Source organism: Cryptomeria japonica, chromosome 11, assembly GCF_030272615.1.
Source record: "Cryptomeria japonica chromosome 11, Sugi_1.0, whole genome shotgun sequence".
Lineage (NCBI taxonomy): Eukaryota > Viridiplantae > Streptophyta > Pinopsida > Cupressales > Cupressaceae > Cryptomeria > Cryptomeria japonica.
The window spans coordinates 238,906,723-238,919,020 of record NC_081415.1 but is presented as its reverse complement, the minus strand read 5'-3'; positions in this window follow the sequence as shown (position 1 = coordinate 238,919,020).

Genomic DNA, 12,298 nt, shown 5'->3' with positions numbered 1-12,298 from the left:
AGCAAGGGAAAAATACATTATATTGAGGTAGCTTTTGATGAGACGGAAGAAATAAAAGAGCCTAAAAGTCTACCCAGAGAGAAAAAACGGTATTTGAATCTTGAAGATGGTGACACTAAGAGTGGTACACTTCTCTCTCAACAACGTTATGGTATTATCCTTCTAGTTTTCAATGAGTCTTATGTAGGTGTGTACTTAGCATACAATGTCTATTATTATGTTTCAATAATATTGGTTATCTGATTATGTATTAATTGTTCATATTAAGTGTGTGTTAGTCTCAGGTAGTTATGAGCATTGGGTAGTTGTATGTGTCAGTTGGTTGATGATTGTGTTCCTCTTGGCAATTGTTGGGTCCTTTACATATATTGTGTATTGTCAAGGAAAGTAGTATGATCTAGTCAGACCAGCTTCGATCCTTGGTTGATTATCTCCAGTCTTCTCTTGTAATAATTTCATGTTTAAATAAAGATATATTTTACTCTATCTAGTATGCATTGTCATCTTTATTATTAATTTGTGTATTTATTTTATTAGATATAGCAATAAACAAGGTGTAGAATCATAGCACTCATTAATAGTGGGGCTACCCATAATTTTATTGATAAGGGTTTAATGATTAAGAGATTACTTCATTATAAAGTTTGATGAATTTGATATCATAATAGCTAATGGAGTTATCATCCCTAGCAAAAACAAGATTAATCAACTCAATGTAGTCATAGGTGAACATGAGTTTTGTGATGATTTTTATGTTAACTTAGGTGAGACACAATTTTGTGAGTTTGGTGAATATATTCCCTGGGGTAAATTTTCCAAAAATATCATATCTTGGAGCTCAAATATCAATCTAAAAGGAAGGAGATAACATTTAAGGAACTTCCAAATATGGTCAAAGTCCCATTGTTGATTTTATCATGTCTTTGGGACTAACATGGATTAAAAGGCTTCTCTAGATCTTATAATTTTAGTGTCAAGTTTTTGTTCGATGGAAATTTATTTGTGAAGGTTTATTATATATTAATATGAAACACAACTTTGTTATATTGGTATGTGTTAGATATTTTCCTTGACTTCACAACTATTTGTAAGTTTTCAACTATTTGTGAAGGTTATATTTTTAGGTTAAATTTATTGAGATTCTCTCTTGTTAAGATTGACATTGTCAGCTTTTATATCATGCACTTTTGTGAACTCTTCTTGTTATCAATATAGGAGAATCCCAATCTTGTAAATATTGGTCAAAATAATGTAGCATGTGTATATGTTTCTCTTTTCCATGGACTATCATTCTTCAATAATGAATGTTGTTATACAAATGGATCAAGATCAATCATTACTAAACATTATCATTGTTTTTGTTTGATTTATTTTTACAATTTTAGTTGTAATGTTTTTGTACCTTGTCGTTACTCAATTTACTAGATAATAAATGATAGGCATTTACCTCTTGATTGATAGTGGCACATGCTAGAATTGATAAACAATTATGCTAATGAATTGTGTTCAATCCTACAAGTGTTAAATGTTGTATATGTTATGACTTGTATGAGGTAGTCATAACTATTTTACTACTGCTTTGGTTTTCAACACTTGCTATATCCATATTGGTATTGTTTATTTTTTCTCCCACTTTTCTAATAGTCATATATGGTGATGATTTCATTATTGAGTTGAAGATTATATCTTGAATGACAAAACAATGTGCAATAAGAAATTTATTTCAATGTTAGCATTTGTCAAGCAATCAAATGTATAACATTTTTTTTATATTTCCAAGATTCTAGCATAACAATGTCCAAAATATACTATACTATTTAACCTAACATGTAAGTGAGGTGAATTACAATTTAGAAAAAGTAAAATATTGTTTTTTTATTATTATAAACCTTTTAGAGCCTACAAGAACAATCATCTCATTGTGCATGAGTCATCAACTTGTGGAGAGCTATAGAGGAATCTATACAATCAATTTGAGTTATAACGTAAGGGTTAAAGTACAAAGTTGTGTCTCTTACACCAACTTATCGACACAAGTGAATTTAAGTAGTTCTAAAAATCAAGTTTGGTCCAACATATGAGCTAACTAGATTCATTTAAGTTGTTAGATATGTCTACAACTTTTCCAATCAAAATTGTTCACTAAATGCATATGTAGCACCACTTTGAAGCTAATTTACCAAAATAAAATAAAACAATTCAAAAAACTTGATGTTTCAATAACTCTTACTCACATAAATAACTTTTTTTTGAAATATAAAAATACCTTTTCAGTAGATCTATAAGTGTAGTTTTCAAAAATAGTTTTTGATTGTTTAATTATTATTCACATTTTATTTTTTATTTAACTAAAAGTAGGTTAATAAAACTAGAATATAAGGTTTGTTATCTTGTAAAGTAAAAATACTTAAATACATTAAAAAATGAAAAAAATATGATGCAGTAGATAAAAGATTCCATGTCAAGATAGTATATATTTTTTTCTATTTTAGATAAATTGTTAAATAAAAAGGTGATGTCAATGGAAAAAATATTTTTAATACACATTTTAATATTTATTTAAAAAATAAATTTGTCAAAATTAGAAAAAAATAAAATCTATGCATTGAACTTTCAGGTTATAAATACACAAAAAAATTGAAAGACTTTTTTTACTATTCAAAGAGTGACTTTCCATGTAACTTCATTTTTCAACATTTTATAAGCAATTAAATTAGTGTCAATTTCATAAAAAGCTATATTATAATATTTTTTTTTAAAAATACAAGTATAAACTAAAATAAAAACTACACATTTTTTTTATCGGTTTAAAAATACACATTTTATTAGTGTACATCATATTAAATTTAATATATATATATTTATCGATTCAAGTTAAAAAGTTAGGTCAATGTTTGCCATTTCCTTTACAAAAGTATGATAGTGCTTTGTACTTTTACCCATAATGCTTTAGAAATTATTTTGCAATCAATACATCGACCATCTAGGTGTACAACATCATTTTATACTAAAAATTTGCATCTTTTACTCAAATCACAACCAATGGATTTATGTGACAATTATCTTCTTTTATTCAATGCGTCTTTTGGTTTATTTTACATTTCTTGTAGTTTATTTTCCAAATATTTGATGAGATGTCAACATTTAGAATGTTGGATTATTATTTGACATAAGACTCAAATTTGGTTTTAGAAGATTTATTAATGCTTATCATTGCTAGTTACAATTAGCATTTGATGTTGTAAGAAGATACTAGATGGTTCACTATCAAATTTCTGCTTTCATTATGAAATATCCTTGTTGATTTATCACCTAGATCCATTTTAATTTCATATCATTTTTCATTAGCTTTGTGTTTATCGAAATTGAGTGATATAGTTACCATTTTGGCATTGACACATTTTCCTTTGTATCCAACCGATTTGGCTTGATTGGAATTTGTGAACCAATATTTACCATTTTGTGATTGATTTTCTTTGTATTGTAGCATTTTGGCATTGATTGGTTCTATGCTTTACTTCTATTGTAAATTGATTAGCTAGTTGTCAATATCTTTTAGTTTGATTTATTGTCCTCATTCTAGTCTTTGTATTATGTCACCTTGCCCATATTGGGAACTTGATAATTAGAAAGAACTATGATTTGAGTAATCACAAAAAAAAAATTATGCATTTGAGCTAATATCTTGCAAGAACATTGCAATTACATATGATAGGTTTTACAACAAATTATGATAACTATAAGAACATCTTCTAAAATTAGTCTAGAAGATTATGATCGACCTGGGTATTGGAATTGACTCATTTAAGTTCTACTTTTGACCTCATAGTTTTGGAAAACAACTCTTGGCTTTTGATTTGATATTTGTACATTTTCTTGTTACTAAAGGATGCAATATATAATGGATTATATGGTTATTTTTCAAGTGTTATATTGTTGGAGTTACTCTACATTTCCATGTTGGTGATGCTCTTATAAAGGCATAACTTGCATATTATATCATAACTAATGTTGCTAAATAGTATAATTGATCTTGCTTTTGGAGTGGGTTTTGTCGTGAAAAGGTTTGCCCCGTATAAGCCTTGTGTAATGGTATTTTTTCTTGTGAATTCTTTTTGTAATTTTAAAAATTAAATTCATTTGCAAATAACTCTCATAAATTAGTATACAAATCATATTTCACACTTTTGATTCCTTTCATCTTGTATCGTAGTTTGATCACCACATATTTTAGGTGAGAGAACGATTTTTGAGCTAATCTTAGATTGAGTGGATTTCACATAGGAGATATTTGTGCAAGAAAAATAAAAAGCACATTGAGGATCGAGATGGATAAGTTCACGAGCACTACTTTTGAACTTTGGAAGCTTAGGATCAAGGATATACTCTTAGATATGATTTATGGGTTATACTATCTAGATCCAAACCATTTGCAATGAAACATGAAGATATGTCATATTGGATATAAAAGAAAAGGGCCTCGTTAGGGTTCGTCTGGTAGACTTCATACTATTGAATGTACATGAAGAATTCATTGAATTGGCTCTTTGGAAGAAGTTGGGAAGGATGCATTATGCTAAATTATTGGTAAATAAACTTAATTGATAAAGAAGTATACCCTCAATATGGATGATGGTGGTTGTATAGTTAAGCTCCTAAATGCTTTCAATATGGTCATGACCTAGTTGCACACTTGGAGTGAAGATGGAGAAGAAATGTTGCATGACATATTTATGTTCTTTACTAGATTCATGTGATCACTTGGTGATGAAAGTAGTATTATTACTTTTACAAGAGATGCAAAGAAAAAATTCCAAATCAATTAAGGAGACACTAACTATTTTTGGAAGATTCAAAGAAAAAAGAAAGAAGGATAAAAGAGACAAGTCTATTCTCAAATCTTGTGGTATATCTAAATCTCTTCAAAAAACCTAGGCTAAGTGTTAAGATTGTGACAAATGTAGGTATTTAAGAAAATATTGCAAGGATGAGGAAAATAAAAAGAGATTATTTTTATAATGAGTACAAAAAGTGTTCTCAAGATGATAGTGATGTTTTGTTATATCCTTGGCAACACATACATCAAAAGGTGTTTGGTTGATAGACTCAAGAAATTCCTTTCACATGATCTCAAACTGAGAGTTAATTTTTCAAATTAAGAAGAATGTGATGGTAGGAATGTGTGATTTAGAGATGAATCTTGTTTAAATATTATTGGGTGTGGAAGATTCTTGATCCAATTTCTTGATGAACATGTGAAGGGGATCAATGTTGTAGTATATATCCTTGGTTTGACACAAAACTTATTGTCAATGAGAAAATTTAGTGATATGGGTGTGTGGGTTGTTTTCTCTAATGGAGGGTGTAAGATTGTGCAAGGAGATGTGGTGATAATCAAGGGTGATCATGTGGGAACTTGCTTTCAACAAGATCCATCATAGTTCAATGCAAAATTTCTTTTGTTCTTGTAGTGAAGAGTTGTGTAGAATCTACATCTTCATCATTAGAATCAACAAAGATGAGTGTTCTATCAATTCCCAATGATTGTGCTTTCTAAGTATTTAAGAGAGTTCTTACTCCAAAGACCAAACTACCTATCAAGAAAACTAGATGAAAAGAGTCTAATGACCTTGAAAAATAAAAATCATGTAGAGGGGTTAATTGATTATGCTTGAGTTTGATTTTTGTGAACTTTGCATCTACAATAAACAAATTGCATTTCGTTTTACTTGATTTCTCACAAATATTATAATGTGTTGGATCTAATGTATTTTTATGTATGTGGTTTTGTTAATGTTCCTTCCATTTCTATGTAATAACCCACTTAACTTAATCCAAAAACTCAACTGATTTTTTTTGTTTAATATATAAAAATATTGATTTCTTATTCTTACTTATACTTATTTATTTTTTATTCAATCACATACTCAAGTACATCTATCCAAACGAGATAGGCATCCATCCAACCGAGATGGGCATCTAACCATATGGGTTAGGCATCTGTCCATACGGGACAAAAGGTTTCATCTATCCAATCTGGGATAGGCATCTATTCATAAGTATAGGATATGCTCTGGCCAGAGACTTTAGACTCATCAGGACCATCCGGGTTATGAGCCACTCTCTAAAGACTACACTCCCCTACTAGGAGTGCATCGAGGTCGCCGTCCTTAGGAGTATTAAAATAATTACATAAACAAGCTTGAGTTCCACCTTGAAATTTGGCCTAAAGCCTCAGGAAGTCAAGCGAATCCATACGAGATTCCTTCTGAGTATGCATTGAATTAATTTTAACCTTTCAATTAGTATTTGCACCATTTGATTAAAAGACCAAGGAGCTTCAAGAACCAACTACTCACCCATAACCAAATCTTAATCCCCATCCCCGAACACCCGAGTACAAGGGACAACTTTGTCCCTAGACTACCTACATACCCGTTTCGGCACGGGATCAAGGTGTAAAGTATGTAGTTCTGGTTTCTAACTATGGTTTAATGTAAACTGTTTGGTGGGTATGCAACCCTTTTTAGGGTCAATGTCCCAGACAGTTTCTCTGCGGTTGCTACCCACGATGGTAGCTCTATAGCAAAAAGGCTCAAGGTAGCCTTCTGCTTGTGTCCTAAAAATAAATAAGACCTATTTTCTATTAAAAACATCACCCTTGAACCGTTATCATGATCCTAAAAAAATCATCAAGATAGATAAATTCTAAATCACCACACACCACCAAGCCCTAATGGGGTTTTCTAAGGTTTAACTGAGCGGATGTAAAATATTTATTTTAAAAATTATCCTTTTAGATTATCGATCCAAGGGGGATTACCCGCCCCTTGTATTTTAACTTCCAAATGATCCTTATTTCTTCTCGACGATTTATAGGGGTGATGCCACAGACATCATTGTTGCAGCTTTATTAGGCATTAAGTGCAGTAGTTCAACACGACGACATTACCCGTAAGCGTGACCTAGAGGCACCATAGATACCGAACGATGCTAAGGTTTTGGTTTCGACTCCTCTTGTTTAGTTGTCTATCTAATAATTTAACTACAAATTCATGAAATCATAGATAAATATTATTCTAGAACAACTATGAAAGGTACATAATATATGCGAGGAAATACTGCTTGAAAATAAAAACTAAGATATAAGTAATACATGCTAAACAAATCATCCACTTTGGAAATAGTATTTTCTTAAAAGAAAACTTATGATAATAATTAAAATTCTAACACTTTATCTAGATACATGAAATTACTAATCACTTGTAAACTATGATGCTCGAAAGCTACTAAATTTCTTGAAAGAAAATTAAGCAATTAAACAACAAGACTTGGAATGAATTTAACACTTACTTGTTTGAAGAGAAAATCTATTTAATAATAACCTTGAGAATAACCACATTATTGTTAAACCAACTAATTCTTCCATTTGAAGTAACATAAATTTTATCTTTAATTATTTTCTACAATGATAACCTTACTTTAAATATGAATCCTAATACTTGAAGGTCACTAAATTGCTTGAAAGAAATAGAGTGAAATAAATTATTTAATACTCCTTATTTGAAGGGAAACTATTTAACAATAATCTTGATTACCAATGTTGAAAATAAGATTAGAAGGGAGTCTATTTACTTGCTGATTATCCAATATAAATAAGGATCCTAAATAGTTCTAAACAATCTACTTCTAGTTGTTCTCTTGAACTAAATACAAATCCTTTGAAAGATTATAAAGAGATAACTTACTATTCCTTCCTCATCCTTTGCAAGATTATAAAGAGATAACTTACTATTCCTTCCACTTGAAGTAATGTTAACCCATATTTTCTACGATTGTTACAAACAGAGAAGATGAAAGTAAAATAGGATGGTCCACATTTTACAATTCATTTTTATTTTTTATTTTCTAATAATAAAAAAAAGAAAACATATTTCTGTCATTTCAAATTTACTTTTTCAAAATTCATAATCATTGATACATATTAATAACATTAAATATATGCTTCTAGATATCTATCTATCTATATGCATATTCAAAAATTTAAGAAAACAAAATTTAATTTCTTCCACTTCTATTAATAACAAAACCTCTATAAAATAAGTACACTACTTTTCAAACAAAATAAAAATAAAAATCTAAGATAATTTGAAAATTATCTATTTGATACTTAAAAATACTAATTTTCAAGGAAAATTATTATTAAGCCCTTATCCTCATTTTATATATTATTACCTTTACTCTCATAAGAAAAGGGTTAAGTTTTCATAAATTAGAATTCTTCTTTTGGGTGGGTCCTACTCCCCTCAACTTAAGATTTAAACTGCTATCTTTATTTGCTTACTATGTTTCTTTTCTTTCCCCTTTAAGGAATACCTACAGTTGGCAATTTTTGTTTAATATATATATATATATATATTAGATGTACCTTTCCTTCTGATCTAAGGAATCAAACTTAAAGTCTAGTCTTAAAATTAATATGAAAGGCAAAAGGAAAACGTGGCATGATTCTTAGCCTTTCCCATAATTAGCAAAGTGCTCCACCTCCCATGAGGATCCTACAGTTTAATTTTATTAGTAGATAGGGATAATTTAAAAGTCAAAATTTTGGCTACTATCATTATTAAATTGGAAATCTAGTTCTTTTAATTGAAATAATTTTATTACTTACCGACCATAAAGACATAACGAAACTTAAGATATAAGGAAACTTATTCACTATGATTCATTCATTTCTTAGTGATTAAATAACACTCAATTTTGGGAAGACATTCTGAAAATTACTGGTGATGTTGAATGAAGCGATTCTGAAAATTAGGCTTGTGCTACTGTAATGTGCAGGGTTTTAGATAATCAGCAATAATAAATCGATGTCCATTAAAACATAACAATGGGGAATGAAGCACCATAATTGTTTGACAAAATGCCGACAGGAATATCATCTCATATTGATCCATCGATTGCAATTTCGTGAAAAAGGATTAATTGAAAAGTCTTTTGAAACTTTCAAACATACGTTTTAAAGATGTAAAAGCGCTTTCTTTGCCAGTCGCCCCACTACCTGAGCCAAAATGGGAGCTACAAATCGGGGTGCGGTCATCCTTTAGAGCTTAATGATAATGAGTTATCAAATTTTAGCATTAGAATTTACCCAATAGGTATGTATGCAAAAGTGGAAACATCTGGCAAGGCTGGTAAATTCCATGACAGGTTGTTCCAAGACATATGGTCTCCAGAAAAGAAAATTAGGAAAACGTTTCAAGATTGGAATAAAGATGCATTGTTAATATATCATTGTACGCTCTGATACTAGCTTAATATGGAGTCTCTGTTTTTGGTAATTGTTATATCTAAATATCTTAATATTCAGAACATTCTTAAATATATATTAAATAAATTTGAATCTACAAACCAGTTTTAGAATATAAATTTAATTTAACAATTTTTATTTTTTTTAATTTACTTTTATTCATATATTCTGAACCAACATAAATATGTATTTATATATATATTCATATTTTTAAAACCTTTAAATAGCAAATAATTGGTTAATGAAGGAAAGGGGGTTTTCTCACAAATATGAATATAATTATTAAGTGTATATTTGATTATACCCTTTTTTTTTCTTTTTAAAAGAGTTAAATACTAATTTAATAATTGGAAAGAAGGAAGTTATATGCATGCATTGATAAGGCATAAACATATGAACATCTATTTTTCTATCAAAAATCTGAAACAAAATAAGATTACTCTTTCTTTTTTTTCGAGAAAAGAAATGACTATTCTACTCAACTCATCTTCTTCCAAATTAAACGGAATAACTAAATCTTTTAAAATAATTTAATCCTCTTGATTTTTCCCCAAGAAATTATAGCATGCAAAAAAAAAAAACCCTCCCCTCTTTACTCTTTTGTTTTCTTGATAAAAAAAAAACATGCAAGGAAGAGGGTAACTTGATTTCTAAAAGATGAATGAAAACCCCTTGTTGTTGATTTTGCTCCTTGTTTTCCCTGCTATTCTCCTTCATTCCTTGCCTTCTCCAAAACCTCTAAAAATCTTATAATACTTTTACGAAATTTCTCCTACCACTAACATGATATTGAAGTTAAACTTATAAGAATTTCAAAGACTATTTTATCACAAAAACAATGGAATCCCCCTTTTTCGAAAATTTAGAATTCAATATATAGAAAAGAGAGTCATTTTGCCACTACAAAAGAAATTAATTGACTTCCATATTCTTTTCCCAAAATAATTTCATGCAAAATGATTAATTGTCATAGTGGGGGTTACATGCAAAAATTGAATTTGAAATTCTCTTCTAGAACCTTCTCATTTCCTCTGACAACATGTGCTAAATAGCATATTGAGAAAATAATTTCTAATTTAATTTCATGCACAAATGATTGTTGTCATGGTGGGGGTTACATTTGACCATTCATTCAAAATTCAAATTTGAATTCTCCCCCAAAAATACATTTTGTAACTCTTTTGTCATAAAAATGCCATGAATAGAATTATTCTTGTCATAGAATAATTTTGTAACTCCCATGTCATATATTTTCTAAATATAACATTTACTCCTTAATATTTTAAATTTTTAAATTTCTTTTCTAGAATCTTCTTATTTCTCCTACACCATGTGCGCAATTAGGATATTGAGAAAATAAGCAATTTTCAAATAAATTATGACCTCATGTGTGTGTCACCACTTAAATTCTTTTTTATTTAAAAACTTCAACCTCATTTCAATTTATCTTTTCTTTCTAACATTAGTCATAAAATTAATATAGTAGTAGTAGTCGTAGTAGTAGTCGTAGTCGTAGTAGTAGTCGTAGTCGTAGTAGTAGTAGTAGTAGTATCAAGGTCCAAAAAGAGGGTTATGACATTCTAAATGTTTGTATTATGCATTTTTATAGATGGCTATTCTAGAACATGGATGTATTTCCTTAGAAGTAATTCTAAAGTCTATAACTTTTCTAGAGAGTTTAAGGCTCTTGTAGGAAAAAAATAAATGATTAAAGGTAAAACGGGTTTTGAAGGGGATCCTAAAAGATAATGCTACATAAAACCCTTTATATCAAAATGTTGCCTAAAAGATAATCAATAGGGAACCAATAGTCAATGATTAGCAAAACAACATAAAACAATACAAAGACAAGGAACCAAAAAACACTATTGTAATTCCTTCCAAATATGAGCAACTTCAATATTTTTGGATCAAGCAGTCATGAAGATTGACCACCTCATAAATAACCTGATTGTGATCCTTCATTGGTTTCGATTGGTTATGAGTTATGGTGTAAGTCCCTTGCACCTGAGAACAAATATTTTTACCTTTATCTTTACTAACATCAATACTAGCAGTGTCACTTTTCCTTTCTTTATTAGTATCAACAATATTAATACCAATGAAAGTACCTTTCCTATCCCACTCCACAGTCTTCAGATTCTTAACATGGTTGTTAGGAATACATAGACCTTCAACACTATTTTGGATGTTCATTTGGATAACTTTCACCACAATTTCAAGTTTATAATGCACTTTATCGATAGTGTCCTCAAGCATTATAACTCTACCTTCATAATCACTTCTCATAATATTCACATCCTTTTGCACCTCCTCCAACATGGACTACATTTTAGAGTTATCATCATTGCTCTTCTCATGATCCACCTCACCTTCAACTTTGTCCAAAATGTTTTGAAGAGTGTAATTTTACATTAATAAGGTTAATTTCAGCAAAGAACCATTGAGGTGGGCTAAGCTACTCCATATCTCCATCTTTAGAAAGACTAATGACATCATCAATATGTTCCATATTGTTGAAGCCAAAGATATCATCCTCTGTTGTCTCATGACTCTCATAAGGATGATTAGCATTCAACCCTTCCATCTCATTCTTCCCCTCTTCCTTGTCAAGATCTTTGTACTCATTAGTTCTATGTTTCTCTTTCAAAATCTCCTTTCCTTTCTTAATGAACCCTTTCTTAATCTTACTAGAAACTTTTCCTTTACTATATTTTCTCTTTTTCTTCGTAGATGAAACATTCTCATCCCCATCATTGCTAGTAAAACAACCATTAGACCACTAAATTTGGGCTCTAGTTCATTTTTTAGGGGTTTTCTTGGGAAAGGAATGCTAAAACTCCCCATAATCACCTGCAACCAACTCCTCTTCATCATCAAAGGCCTTTTCCTCTACACTCATACTCATGCCTAAGCTATGAACCCAAATAGGATTATATTTCTTGCGTGACTTAGTTTGTTTAGGATCAACCGACACAGAGATAGACT